The following is a 15932-nucleotide window of genomic DNA, read 5'->3' as shown; positions in this document are numbered from 1 at the left end:
ATACTATTGAAAGTTCTGTTATCTCTTAAATTTCCAAACTGGTAGTGTCTGTTCGTGATTATTCAAATGTTTTGTTGCGGATATGAGACAAATGGTTTCAATAGTATTTTTTTTATTTTTTTTATTTATTTCTTATCCCTCTCTTGTTCTGGGCCCTCAACAGGCTTGCGTCCAATTACAGAGTGACCCGCATAGTGCTTTTTAGAGGTGAAAGTAGTTCCCCAGAGATTCATCTTTGGTCCGATTTTGCTTCTGTTGTACATATATGTAGATAATATACTTATGTGGTATGATCCCATCCAATGCAGACGATATTATATTTCGTTGTGGGTAATTCTTGGGACCAAAATAGATTAAAATTTACGGCGAACTGCTCTATGCTCACCTCAAACCCTTTCTCAAGCAGATTGTAATAAACTACTCGTTCTGAATTTGAAGAAAAAATTCTAAAATTCGTACTTAAAAATGTAGATATGAAAAAAAAATGATCTGGGTAGAATTTGAATACAAAGAAAAGATCGTACGAAAAAAATTAAAAAGAAATGAAAATTTTTAGCTTTTTTACATTCATATGATTTGGTTTGTTTATTTATTTATTTATTTTTATTTTATTTGTTTCGTTGCAGAGCACTTACAATTGTCAAATTTTGACCGAAAGTGACCCTAAATTTCGAAATTTAAATGCGGTACACTCTGTATATTGTCCCATTTTTAGATTCTACACACAATATTCCACCTGATACGTTATTTCGAAAAAACATTTAAATTATATTTTTTAATTTACATGGCCATGAATGAACCAAAATCGTTGTTTATCCACTCAATAGCAGTACAAATAGCCATATTTTCTAATTTATCCAATAACAAGGATTTATACCATTTTAAATTTACAAAATAAGCTTGATCCTGTTGAGCCCTGTCTTTCAAATAACTGCAATAATTTTCTAATCGAATAAATTATCGAAGAAAACGGATCAGTTATAAAATTCTCTGTATAATCTAAATCCAAAAATCTAAAAATATACAAGGTGTGTCGTCTACAATTCAACATTTAGGATCTCTTCCGGCCGTACCGGAAGTATCGGAAAATACTAGTTCGAATATTTAAATCGTTTTTATTGATAAAAGCGCTAATATCTAAAAAATACAGGGCGTACCTTTTAAATTTCGAAATGTACGATAACTTCCGTTCAAACCGAAAGTGACGGAAAAATATCTCATCAAATCACCCACAACATTTTTATATTCATACCGCTAATTCTGCGCCCCATAAATTTACGTCCAAAAATTCGCGCACACTGTGCCCAAATGAAAAATTAAAAAAAAACTATTCCATTGCGAATCTCCTCGGGAAAATTGTTGCTGACGTTACACTTTGTAGTTCATGCAGATTTATTGTAAGCGTAGCGTCACTTTAGCATTTGTCTTCAGCAGGCACAGTTGTCTTTTGCATTCAGTTGCAAATTCAAGTTTCATGTAAGTTTGGTGCGGTAACAATGTACTTAGTTTTAATTGTAATTATTGTAAATTATATTGCCTTGCGCTGCTTCAAACTAAGGGATGGATGGCCCTTGAATTTGTTTATAGTACACTATACGTTTTATGATCATTTAATTGTCTCAGTATTGACCTTTTGTTAATTTTTTACACTCATTAAGATCGATTAGCGACTTTAATCTTTTGGTGTAATAGGTAATCTGCCTTTTTTGAATGTAACTATTTTCTCCCTCAGAGGTAAGGTCCGGCTAATTATTATGTATTTGAATAAACTTCAAAATACCGCAGATAATTCACAGTACGATTGAGCACCTTGGTGTTGTCCTAAATAAACACTTTGGGATTGGGATACTCTCATCTTTCATCTTGTGAGAAAAACTAGGAGATATGTGCAGTACTTATTTTCACCGACTCGCCAATTTTTTGTGCGAAATACCCAGCATTGTGTCTCAATGGTACACAGTCACTTTGACGCACATGTGAAAAATTCTGCGAGATGAAACATGAATTCGGTTTTTCTAATTGCAACCCACCACGTGGATGAGAATGTCCAGAGACACGGTGAAGCTGTCTTCATTGTAGTGTATTAGCTATGACATCAAACGTCCAATTTGTAGGTACATGAAAAATTTCAACGAGCTAACTACAGCCGACGTAGCCAATAAACGTCGTAGAACTAATTTCAATAAAGTCTGCTATTAATAATAAGCCATGTTACTCGCAAAGTTTTCAGGGATTTCTCTGGAAGAGTGTAAATTCTGTCGGGCTCGCTTAGCTTAGTGAGAGGAAAATCAAGTACCTTTCAATGAAAAAGTGGTCCACAGCAATAGAACTTCATCGACCCACTACAAATTGTACCCTATGAAATTCTTATAAAAGATGCTGACCCGCTGTCGTTCAGCTAGGAAATTCTAAACAAACTTCGTTAGCTGTTATCGTTTCTCTGTGCCACGTTCTCTACTGCTACCGTTAACGCGTTAATTACAATTTACATACCGAACTTTCTCTGTGTTACCGATACTTCACGTCTAGAATTAAGTTTCAATTAGGTCGCAGGTACAATGCTGACCAAGCCACGAAAGCGAGGATCAGAAAGGGGAAACTGAAATAATTAATTTGTTGTCTAATAGATTCAGTCATCCAACGTATTATTATTATTATTGGTTTCGCCGAATCTTTTTTTTTCGATTTTCTTAATCCAATTAAGTAGTGTAACGTGCCGTGAGTTACTTGATGAAAGACCCATTTTTCTCTGCAAGGTAAATTTTTCATTACAAGTGTATCTTAATAGTTAAAAGCACTCATAGCTTTTAAACAAATTTTATATCGTTTCTAATTTCTTTTGCCTATCGCATCTCTACTAAGTGAGAAACGTCAGACATTCCAACACTTCATATTTAAAATGAGCTGCCATGTTCAGTAATTATACTTCAATTACATTTTCCGCGTCGTCCATTAATCAAACTCGCGGCAAGCGAGTACAATATGAATAAAAATCCACTCTTATAACGTTTTATTGTAGACCAGAGGAAGGGTTATTAAATTTCCACTGAAAATTCCATGCGGCTACTTTTGAATGCTGAAATGAATGAGTTTTGGGAAGGAAGTAAGACTCTGGTAATATACCGGGTGTTTCATTACAAGTGAGGACAATTTAAATTTCCCGCAAATCAAAAAAATTATGAAGTTGGTACTAACTGATGATCTTTTATGTAATTGCAGTGGTGTATCATCATGCTTTCAGTAAATCGTTTACTTATTTATAATCTACAAATACTGCTTCTGTTTTACCACAAATTATAAACTAACACTAGACACAGTCACGTTTCATACATATTTTAGTGCATCAACTCTAAAAATTGTTCAAAATGGAAAAAGTAATAAACCGCAAATGGCACACAACAATTAACGGCGACACTGGTTTCTTAAATGACAGTCATGACAGAAAAAAATTACTAACGAAATTCAAACCGTCAATCTAATAATGCAAAAAATACTAAAACCTTACGCGCGAAATTCAAGCGATCATCACTTCTAATGAATCACCCGGTATAATTACCAAACATTTTAAATATCTTGCAAGGAACATTGGGGGGGGGGGGGGCTCAAAAGTAGGAAACATTGTGGATTATATTCACGTAATACAATAACATTAACAAATTTTACGCATATACGTACACGCTTCATTAAATTTCAATGAAGTTTATACAAATATCCACGGGCACCATCTTTTGGAAATAGGCTTCTGCTTAAGGGTAAACGTAAACATCATGGCAACGGATTAGTCTAACTATGGTTGTTTGGACATTAATTATTAAAATAACGTTTCTAGACAGTTTCTGCAGCCTTTCAAAACATTTAGCAGCTACTGAGGTCATTCAAGGGCTTTAAGATCATTTACGGGCTGTAAAAAGTCATTAAAGAAGTCAACAGTTTCTAATAGCGTCAAACACCCTCCATGAGGCTATCAATGTAGTATACTGTATCCTGTAAGAACAGGCAGCGGTTTTTTCTGCTGCACTGAACTTCGCCCTTGCTTGGAAGTCCTTTGATTATTTTTTTTCTACTTCCTCCAAGGCAATATTATTATTAGTGACCAGAGACTACTTTTTGATGGCGTTTATTGGCTTTTAATAAAGTATTAATAATCCAGATCGTGAAGGTCCTTTACGACCCTTTACGATCTGTAAGTATATTTTAGTGCATTTAAGTTTATTACCACTCGCACGTTAGTAAGGGAGGTATTGCATTGGGGTAAAAAGTAACCCCCAACTTTTTTGACGGAAATACACGTTTTGAAGCACCAGTAATCCGAATCAAAGAAAATCTCGATGATGTTGGTGTCCGTCTGTCTGTACTCTCATTTCTGGCTAAACGTCTGAACTGATTGGAACCAAATTTGGTACACACATTCTTAGACATAAAAGGGCAGAATCGCGCATGCACAGATACATATGCGGGTGGTATCTGTGCTAGCCACAGCAAATTTTTTTTATTTACGATCAGAATATTTGAATATTCTTAAGAGCCGTAAAATATCTTATCGTCTTTATGAAAGCTTCTCTAATTTTTACGGTAGGCACAAGCGTTTAAGTAATGTTCTGGAAATTTTAAGTGTCTTAAGAGGTCTTTAATCCTCAAATTGGTTCTTCTTTGTCTCAAAGAGTGTCTGAAAGGTGACCCATGAAGAGCCCTTAAAGAAGTTTTATGAAACACGAAGAACTCGTAAAAGTTTTTCCCGAAATCGTCATTTTCATGCCTATACTTTGTGTCAGGAAATTTTAGTTCCTATGACACTTTCCCTGGTTACTTTTCACTTTATCAGAGTCCTATTCCTGCCCCCTGTCAGGTTGGTAATGTGTAATGAACACTGTCATCACTGACACATTGATATTAATCAAAAGTTCTATATGAAAATATTATAAAAGACGATTTCGGGAAAAATTACCAGAAAACTCGTCAGTAAAATGACAATGCTTGCCTCGGAAATTAAAATACACGGTCCCAAAGGGGCCTCATACTTCAATAAGAAACGAGTGTGCAAGGAGATAAGAATCAAAACGCCACAGTGTTGCCGGTTCTAAAGACCATTCTTATGGAGCATGAGGAACGGTTTTCCTGCCACACCTTTGCATGTATAAAAAACGTGGCCGAAGCTTGGTTTACGTTGGGTTCGTTCCGGATTTTTGACTTGATGAGTAAATTAGGAAAAATTTGGTGGTGGCTTCGTTTTGGTTACATCATTCGATCAGTGTGATCGCACTTAAATAAATTTTACCACGAAAGCATTGGGGTCAATAATGTCCTGCATTTATACTTGGAGTGTTTAGTTTATAATACTGCAATACTAACTAAATCTGTCCATTGTTTATACTGGGTGATAATAATATTCCGGATTAAACGGACAGCGGTAAACAATTTAAAGACGATTAATTAGTGCTTTTACTATAAGGGTAGAATTGGCATTTCCATATTGCGGAACATTGGTAAATTATTCTAATGAGTAAACTAAATTTCCACTACTAACTTTCGAGAAACCTGAAGCCCAGTTTGTTCCTCATTTAATTTTGTCAACCGTCTTCGAGATTCACTTTCAACGAGTAATCAAATTTACCACGTGATACAAAAGGTCCAACTGTATTACATAAGGTGTTCCACCATTCAATTTTCCGAATTACTGCTACGTTTCAAAAGGAGGAAACCGAGTTGGAACGATATTTTGATCAATATATTTCAAACAAGTAAATTTACATGGGCATTTATTTAAAAGAGCTCAAACCAGAGCACCATATTTTGATTTTCAGATCATAAGGGGAACTAAAAAACTTTCTGCAAGGTAAAAGTCGTTGGAAGATTACTTATTACTTTAATTATTTCATTAAAAAAATTAATTGTTACAGTAAAATTTTTTCCAGTGCCGTAGAGAATTAAAGGTTTTTTTACCAAGTGGAGCTTTCAACCCCTATAAATGTAACTAAACCGTTACAACTTAAGCTTCAAAACGTTGCAAGAGAGTCTTCAAAGAATCTCAAGAGTTTCGAAAAGTCAATAAGAGAAACGCCCTTGATACTCGAGTTCACACTCCTAGTGACATGATCTCGCCGCTACCGATCATTGTTATTTATAAGGTTTCTATAATGTAACGGTAGCTCGAAATTTGGATTTTATTTTTTCTTAATTTTTAGGTACCTAACTCAAAAACTACTACCGAATTGAACAAAAATCAATTCCTAGGTTTTTATATGTACCCTATAGGTACAATTATAACGAATATTTGCATTAGAATTTTCAAAAAGTTCCATACCTTTTGCTTTGATTGGATATGGCGCCAAATCATGTTCAATACGCACCCACCAAGTGCAGTTATTAATATTTCATTGCGTTTAATTAACATCACGAGAATTAGTCACGAAACAGCGATTTGCCCCGAAACACGGTCACAATTCAACTGAAAACAAATAAATTCAAAGTTCCGCATTGTCACCCGAAACTAGTTTATTGTCGATCTAAATCAATTACTCACCTTGCTCATGTTAGATGGCAAACAAGTGTTTCCAATAAGTAATTTAGTAAACAAATTCTTTAGGGAAAAACATATTACCACAGCGCGGGATATGCTAGAAACTTCCCCTAACAAGGGGATTTCGACTCTTGAGATATGTGGTAGAGGGCCCTTAGGAGACACACAACGCATGACCTTTCGATAAGTTCCCCTAAAGGTTCTATTAACAGCATTTCCCTACTTTTTTGGTCTCGTGGTGATCTACTTAGAAGCACCAACAATAGAAGAATGCTAACGCTTGTCCCCAACTTCTCCAAAATTCTGATCCTTATGGAACATAGGAATTTATTTACCACCATTTAGTCCGAATCAATCTAGCCACACGTTTATTTCTGAGATACAAGGTGAAAACGAAAAGTTTGTTAATTGTTGACATCTTGATCTTGAGTTTATTCACAAAATGGTGTTGAACGTTAATGGAGATCCAAAACATTACCATTCCCCACGAAAAATTCATTTTCATGGCGAATGGTTGTGTTTTGGATCTCCATTAACGAAAAGTTTGACTTTTTGGGATCTTATCATATCTTACTAGGTACCCATGTAAGATAGAAAAAATATAAAAACTATGTTTTAGATATTTTTACGTAGAATCCAGTGGAGTGGTCAAAAAAATTTTTGGACATCCGTAACTGAAATTTGACCCAATTTTGGAATTATTTCAATGCCCCCTGTATCGTCAATGTTTTGCATTTTTTTCCTAATTACATTAAATTATTACAACCTATACTTTTTTGGCCATGAAAATCAGTAAAATCCTTATTTTCTACAGTTTTTAATTAATAGGTCATAGATTCTTACAAACATGCGAGTACTATCACTTTTTGATTATGGCTATATGCTAAAAACAAACAAAATAATTAAATAAGTACATAAACAATTAAAATTACAAACTAGATATTAATATTATAATAACTCAAATTATTAAATTTTTGTTTGTTTGTTTTTATCACATTGCCATAATCAAAAAGTGATTGTTGCTTGCATGAATCTATTAATTAAATTAATTAAAAACTGTAGAAAATAAGGATTTTAGTGATTTTCATGGCCAGGTTGTAATAATTAGTAATATCAAGTAATATTAGTATAGTATTTTTTGTTTTGCACGATAATTACTAACCTAAATGTATTGCTATTTGGTATGATTGAAAAGCATTTTTTCAGAGTTTTCCCACGACGTATCACACAGGGGGGAGGTCACTATTGGCTGGAATTGAATACGATAAGTTGCATAACCAAAACTTCGGTTTTTATTTCGTGGTTATTTTAAAAATTAACCATTTTATATCGACATTCAAACATGTTCATACTAATATACGATGTATTGAATCATTGGAATGTTTTTGTGACAAAATTTGATGTAAAATATCGTAAATTACACTAAAATTTTTTTAAGATCTTCAATGAAAATAGATGAATTTGGTATCATTAGAAAGATAAGATTACGCAGAATGAAATTTGCATAAGTAAATTATTAACAAATGTATACGTGCTCTTATAACCACGAAACAAAAATGTTAAATAAAACGTCGCCATTATTATTTTCTGCTGTTCATTTTAGTGTGGCTATTTGCACTTAGATGGCGGTAATGACCATCAGTTCCTAATCCAGTGGTTCAAAACTTTTTTGTATGATGGGTACATTTATGGTCATACCTCAAATAACGTCAATGAATGCGATGCGTGTGAAATCGATAATATTGCAATTCATTTGTTCATTTCACGTTAGATTTACCTACTTAGGTAATCTTACTACTCGCTACAATTCTTTGAAACGCTGATAAGGACTACTACAATCACCCTAAAAAAGTGTTAGTTAGGGGTCAATGTTTCAAACCATTCGCAAGATTGAGAGTTCGCAAATGCGGTTATTTTCCCGTTATTCCTGTTGCTAGAGTATCCACACGGACCTATAGGTATCCCAGATGCTAGCTCTCAATTTTGCCAATGCTTAAAAAATTGATTGCTGTATGTACATGAATAATCCCGTTGCATCAATCTATAGTCGCTGCAACCTACCAAAAAATAAAGGAATAGCAGGAATCCAGAAATGTTGGCGAACAATAGGCTTCAAAGAAAAACTGCAGCGATATACGTATTATGTCAAAGGCTTTGAATTTGAAATGTATAGATACTAATCTATATTTATTTATATTTCTAACAGTTGCTCTCATTTCCTCACTTGAGCTTCAAAGCAGCATCTGTGTTTACCACGGGTTGAACCCCCAAGTGCGAACCGGTATTTACCGCCCCCGCAGGCATTTTAACAGTTTGTCTCAGAAACTTGAGGGGTTGACAAACTCGGCCACCTGATTGCACATTTGACATTGTGAATAATTATCGGATTGTAAAGTCCAGCAAAAATATATTACTCTAAAATCGATAAGCACACTCTTATAGGGTACATAATATAAACATCAAACTTTGGTAAATTAGGTATTGAATTGTGATGTATGTAGTCAAATTTATAATAAATAATGCTTCATTTCTATTATAACGGCGATGGCATTACAAAATAACAAAATATTCGACTAGGACGGTTACCATTGTGCAACTTTGATGTTAAAATGAAAGGCAGGTTCGTTTTGGAATTCTCAGAAAAAGGGATGGGGTTGACTTCTTGTCGAGTACCTACCTACTTATAAGACAAACTCAAGAAATCTAAAAAAAGAGATAAGTGATTCATGCAACTACAACATATAATAGCATTCTTCATTCCTTTAGTTAGAAGGAGAATATTCAAATAGTGAAAATTACCAATCCCGATAAAATCGCTAGTGATTAAAATATAATCTAATAAAGCTGTCTCTTTGATATTGTAATATGTAATGCGTATCTCTAATATGAAATATTGTTGGTAATTTATATATTTAGTAAAAACGATAAACTACAAAACAATAAGCAATTCATTAAATTAAAAAATAATAGATAACCTCTTATTGAAATTTAATACGTATCGGTACCTACTACACAATAATACAAACACTATACCGATCCGAACTATATTTATTTATTTAAAACAATAATTTATTATGGTATGCGAGGTGCCTTGAGCGACGCTGGCGTCGGATAAAATCACATAAAATTTCTATTTTTGGACCAGATTCTAATTTGCATAAAACTGTGGTGAAATGCGATCGCCGTCTTTTTTTCATTCTCGAATTAGGCGAGGAACAGACGGACAAAACCTTCCCTAAAAACAGAATTTGAAAAAATGGTCTGGTCCGTGGGTGTCAGTCACATATGGAGGGGCGTAGGTGGCCACCTAATTTATTGGTAAAGAATGTTTGATATAGCATTTTAGCCTGGTCAAAGTACACAAAATATCCGTAAAATGCAGCAAAAAGTAAAAACCTTTTGGAAATTCAAATTTAGGTAGTTAAAAGGATTGTGCTTAATATGAGAAAATCTTTACCAATGTAGGTAAGCAATTTTCCGGAAGAACTTTGGTCGACAATTTTGTTATTTGTTTTTTCACTCTAATTGTTTAAATAATGAAAATACAGAAAAATGTTCAAATCAAAAATTATAGACAATGCATTTACTTACAAAATTTGTCTGAAAAGTTTTCTGATCATTAGTTTTTGAAATATACCAAATTTTCCTAAGAGTATTTTTAAACATCATAAATTTTCAAGTTTTTAATTTTAAGATAGTAAATAAACAATGACAGATAGAAACGTAGAGTTTTCATTTATTTATCATATCGAAATCAATCAGTATCATTCGTCTTCCAAGCTCAAATATAACTCAATATCATTTTCATCTTCACTGAAGTTATCCTCAAAATGTGAACCTTGAGTGTCTTGATTATCAACATTTATCGTTGTTTGATCGTCGAAGTCATCATTATCTTCATCTTCGTCACTATCTACGTTGTGTTTTTCTAAATTAGCACTGAAAATAGTTATGTTAGATTTTCTAAAAGACGTCTGATATAAATAATTGTCTATTATTTAAAAAATTTGTTATTTACAGAAGAATTGTATTAAGTTTTGAAAGTATATACTTCAAAGTATTTACAGATAAAGTTTCATTGAAATATATTAACTTTGTTAGTTCTTTCAGTGCATCACAATCTTCAAATTATTAACTTTTAAATCAAGCCTTTAATCAATTCGGCTCACGGGACGTTCGCGCCCACCCACGAATCAACTTCCGCTGAAATCAATTATATCTCGTACACTTGTCAATTTACAGAAAAACTTTACAGACAAATTTTGTCGATAAATGCATCAGCTACAAACTTTAATTGAAACTTTTTTCCGTATATTTAATATTTAAACAATTACAGTGAAAAAACGAAAACAAAATTTTTCACTCGACGATTTTTCGGAAAATTGCATACCTATCTTTGTAAAGAATTTTTCATATTAAGCACGACCCTTTTGAATACTCAAATTTGAAATTTCAAGAGGTTTTTATTTTTTGTGAAGCTATATGTGTACTTTGACCACGCTATTTAGCAATTCCGATTAACAATGTTGTCAATACAAAACTATAATCGTGGGTTTATACAATCATTAGCATTACTTAACTGTCATTAGATCATTAAGAAATAGCCAATAGAAACAAAGGTTTATTGTTCGTCGCAGCGTCGCTAACCAACGAAACCATACATACCTTTGTTTCTATTAGCTATTCCTTTTAATGATAATGATTCTATAAACCCAGTATTAGTGTGACAAATAAAATAATATAATTTAATTTACCTACTACTCGATAGATGATAATGTACAGTACTTAAATGCAGTCGATTGTTGTACCGTGTGTCCTATTTTGGTTGAGACTGCGATGTATCTCACATGTTTTTAACAATACAGACTTGGGGTTTTCGCGACCCTGTGCCACTTTTTTTGTGAAAATTGTAATGTCACAAACAGAATCAATCTAGCTACGTTTGTTTCTGAGATGCAGGGCGAAATCGAAAAGTTTAACTTCTTAGGATGTTATAATATCTTACTACCCATACAAGGTGGAAAAAAGATAAAAACTTTGTCTTTTAGATATTTTCACGTATAATCCAGTGGCATAGTAAAAAATGTGTGAATGTGTATTTTTTAAATGCAACACCGTGTATATTTTATCGTCAATTATTTCCGAATTATATTATGTATCATAACCTGTATTTTTTATATAATTATATATTATTTCATATTTTTCAAAAATTTTGAAATGACATGTTTCTATCGTCAGCCATTTCTATTGATTGGTATCGGCGACCATGAATACAACAAAAAAACCAAAATCTTCATAAATCTATGGCCTACTATTTAAAAATTATAAATTAAAAAAAAATTAAAAACTATTAATTTAGTTTCTATTTTTGGTTCATGGCTAAATTTAAACAAAAATATAGGATGTGATACATCAGTGTAACAAGAGAAAAGAATGTAAAAAATTGACGTTAAGATATACAAGGTGTTGCATTTAAAAAATACTAATCGTGGTATTCACAGTTGCACAAAAAAGTGGCAGAGGGTCTCTATATTTAAAAACAGCTGAGATACACCGCAGTCTCAACAAAAAGAGGACACGGTACACTTGCAACAATTTCTCTCCATCCTAGTTCGACTGTTTCTGAATTGTTGGACCGTCTGACCCAATTAAATAACTACCTATTGACACCTTATGTATTTATTTTATTTTTTTAAATTTTATTTTATTTATTTATTATTTAATTCCAACAGCAATAATGCCTATTACAGAAATTATCAAAGTAAAAGTACACATAATATAAAGTAGGTATATACATTTTGGTCCCAAATATAGATATTTTAAGAAATTAATGTCAATACGCAAGTGAATTTGATATAATTATAAATCTTAATAGTCGGTTATACAAAATTTCAGCAACTACATAATTAATAAGGATTGAACATAACCAAGTTTTAATATATTGGAGAAAAGGTGAAAATAAGTCAATGCTATGAGAAAACTTATTCAAAGCAGAAGACTTAGTTACTGGTGATTGAAGATTGTGTACTGGTATTTAATCGTAAGGCTTATTTTGCAATGCGTCGCGGTGTTTGTTCGCTGTTGTAATAAGTAATAACGCTATCATTCGTGCAGAGATGATATTTCTGCGCACATGTGCAAATTAAAATCTACTAGTGAAAATAGGGACATTTTACGTGATGTTCACCGAAATTCGCATACCTATACCTTTCAAATCTGGACAACTATACATGAAAGGACCGAGGACCGGTTGGGTTTTACAACCCCACTGACTCGTGAAGCATTTGTTATGAGAAATTTTTTTTCTTCTAGGTGGATAGGATATTAATTATGCTTTTAACGATACCTCATTTTTATTTTCAATAAGTACTAATTAGTGGTAACGAGCTTTTGTCGTGTATTTTTACAATATTATACCTCATAAGCGTATCATACCATGTATTTTGTTATGCAAAGGGAATAGCAGAAAAGGTGTTAATTGTCCAACAGGTGTTTTTTTTTACCTTGCACACCAAAATTAGAAAATTCATTGTAAAAAATTAAAGTATCGTTTCATTTAACGACCGACGACTATGTTTTAAACCATTGTGATCACAATTCACAAATACCCTTGCTTCTGAGAAGTAAACATGCAATTGTAATAAGGAACGAAAAGGTTTCAGGTAGGTTCTAGAGAGGATAAACTGTGTTTAGACTTCTACCGTTGAATGAAAAATCATTCAACGCTTCTACCGTTTACAATACAAAAGAATGCCGCTATTTTTAAGTTTTGGATGGCTTATAATTGTGCATATTTTTGTTCGAATTAAATGCGGATATGAAAATCGTATCTCGTTCCGACACTGTTTGACATACCTATAATAAATGAATATAAGATACAATTAAAATAATCACTTAAATGCACTTAGTTGTCCCCAAATTATCTGAATTTGGAGAATGATACTAATATTAACAAAAATAATGTTTTGTAGATATGTTAAAAATTAAACTTGGCACCTTTTGTAATGACACTACACCAATAAATAATTTCAGTGTACTACGCAATAACAAAATATCCGTACTTAATGCTTATACATATGTAAAAAAAAGTTTGGGGCTTTCTGGAGTAGTCGGTACCTTATACAGTAACAGGACATCTGTTAGAGAGTAGGTATAGGTAACAATCTTCTCTTGTGTTTAGTTTTTGAAAAACATTATAGATGGATATAAGTTGCTAGCTAATAAGTTTAGTTTACCAATCGTACTGTAGGGGGATTTAATTTCCACCCTAAAAAGTTAGGGTGGCTGGGGCGCAGTGGGTTGGAGGGGGTGCGTCGCCAACTATGTCAATGTGATCCCCCCTCCGAATTACCGAAACGGATTTTGATTTTTTTAAATATCTCGTTTATTTACTAAGACATGGGGGATGGTAAGTTTTCAAATTGCCACCCTGTACCTATGTATGTAACCCTCCTTCCTTAGTCTTTTATCTCAATGGTTTTAAGAGGCATGTTTAACTGCATCTAACGCGAAAGTGAATGACAAGTGACAAGTGACAAGTGCCTGTGACAGGTGAATGATTCTAGCAGCTAATTGGTCGGGCTTATTACGTCACAGAGCCCGCCACAATCATCTGGTTTTGAATAAACCCCTAATACCGCACATGTTCATTTTTTTTTCTAATCAGCCACTATTTTTAAATACTAAACTTTTACTGTCCAAAAAATTGTTTTATGGTTACAGGCGAGGTTACAGGTATACGCTTATTAAATTAGAACTACAGAATTCAACTATACTGTAAACCCTTATTGTGCAAAGTGCCTTGCTTTAATCATCAAACGTCCTATAATCGCATTTTTTCGACTTGTAGGGCTAGAACTAATAGACATCGATTAATCGTGTTGTAAATTTATTGTTAATTAATTGTAAATAAATAAAACGGCGTAGTTAAATTTACGTTACATTAATTTAGAACCCCGACATTCTTACAATTCGAAAATTCCCGTTTTGATTATGGCTGCGAAAAATGTTAAACCTCAAATCCAAATAAAATAGTTTTCGTTACAATTATATCCAGGTTATCATCGCACCCCCCTTAGCTTAGGCACACATCCGTACTAAACCAATTTCCGAAAAATGTATAAAAAAATTCATTTGTGCTTAATTTCCCTTCACTCTCAAACCATTACCTTAAGCGGACCACTCCTGTAAAAATGTTAAATGGCATCACGCGTCGTGTTATCATTTCAAAACTCAAGCTTATTTTAAATTGAACCAAACGAAGGAAGTTTTAATTTTACCAACCACCGATTTAAATCGAATGCCTTTTTATTTATAGAAACCACTTGATTTAAATGAAGAAATTTAAACGAAATGATTTAGATCATCTTAATAAATTTGATACGAACTGAGTAGAATAGGTGGAGACCACCTTGACGCGTTGAGAAAGATACTGAGGGCCACCTGCGAAGGGATCTTGAAAGATGTTTAGGAAGAAAATGAGTGAAAGAAGCTGGAGAAGAACGTCAAGAAAATCGAGACCTTGAGAAGACCTTAAGAAAACTTTGATGAAACTTCGGAAAAACCACCGATTTAACATTATTTACTTCATCCACCACGATAAAGACCTGAGTAACAGAGAATCTGTTGAAGGTGATAGACATGACAATCAGTTGATATACTCACTTCGGAAACATGTTCCTGAATTTCACTTACAGAACCTTAATAAATAATGCTTCCCTTCTACACTTCTACGACACCGCTCAAAAAGGGTGAAGGGGAAATAAGGAAATAAAGCTTTTTGCTAATCTGCCGTTTCTCGAAATAGAAAACCTACCCTACAGTTTAAAAGTGGGACAACAATACAAAAGCTGTTAAGCACGAGAACTGAATAATAAACAAAGGTATAAATTCTCATTAAGTACTCCATTGTCTATTTAAATTCATTTTGCGTTTGAGTAAGTTTGGCAAATATGGATAAGCTTAAATATCGTAAAACTTTCTCCGTAGTATCATCAACATCAAGCAATACCTATTCCAATTGGGGTAAGATACACATTACAGCAAAGATAAAACAATTAGAGTGAAGTTAAATAAACGAACGTCTGTCGCAACTTTTTCGAAACCAAAGTTGCAAGATAATGTTCTACGTTTAAAATGACTAAGGGTTAATTACCTTCATATAAGTTGTTTACACGGTTTGGCCAACCGCTTAAATAATGCTCTGAGTTTGAACTATCGTAGTTTGAACTTAAAGAATATTTCACCTCACTTCTATCTGTTGATTTGTAGCTCCAAAGACGTCTAGCTTCCGGGGTGTACTTTAATTAAACTTTCTGGTTGTTTTAATATTAGCTTAGCGCATGGCGAACTTGAGATATGGTCTCAATCGCCGACCAATTCGTAAAATGAGCAAAACGTTTTTGATTTGCGGTCA

The 15932-nt window shown here is 33.3% G+C and overlaps 1 protein-coding gene across 3 annotated transcripts in view; it reads right to left on the bottom strand.

Annotated features, from left to right (window-relative positions):
• LOC116172490 (PDF receptor) overlaps positions 1–15932 on the bottom strand; it is a 70690-nt gene that overhangs the window by 46009 nt on the left and 8749 nt on the right. Inside the window, exon 1 of one of the 3 annotated variants that reach the window (XM_031489715.1) lies at positions 6302–6320. The exons of the other annotated variants lie outside the window; for them this stretch is intronic. The gene's annotated coding sequence lies outside the window, so the exon portion shown is untranslated. Of the gene's footprint in view, positions 1–6301; positions 6321–15932 lie in introns of those variants that run through there. 3 annotated transcript variants of the gene reach the window in all.

This window comes from Photinus pyralis, unplaced genomic scaffold (genome assembly GCF_008802855.1).
Source record: "Photinus pyralis isolate 1611_PpyrPB1 unplaced genomic scaffold, Ppyr1.3 Ppyr1.4_LG5, whole genome shotgun sequence".
Taxonomy (NCBI): domain Eukaryota; kingdom Metazoa; phylum Arthropoda; class Insecta; order Coleoptera; family Lampyridae; genus Photinus; species Photinus pyralis.
Note: the sequence above shows the minus strand (reverse complement) of the source record. Positions and strands in the feature narration are given on the sequence as shown.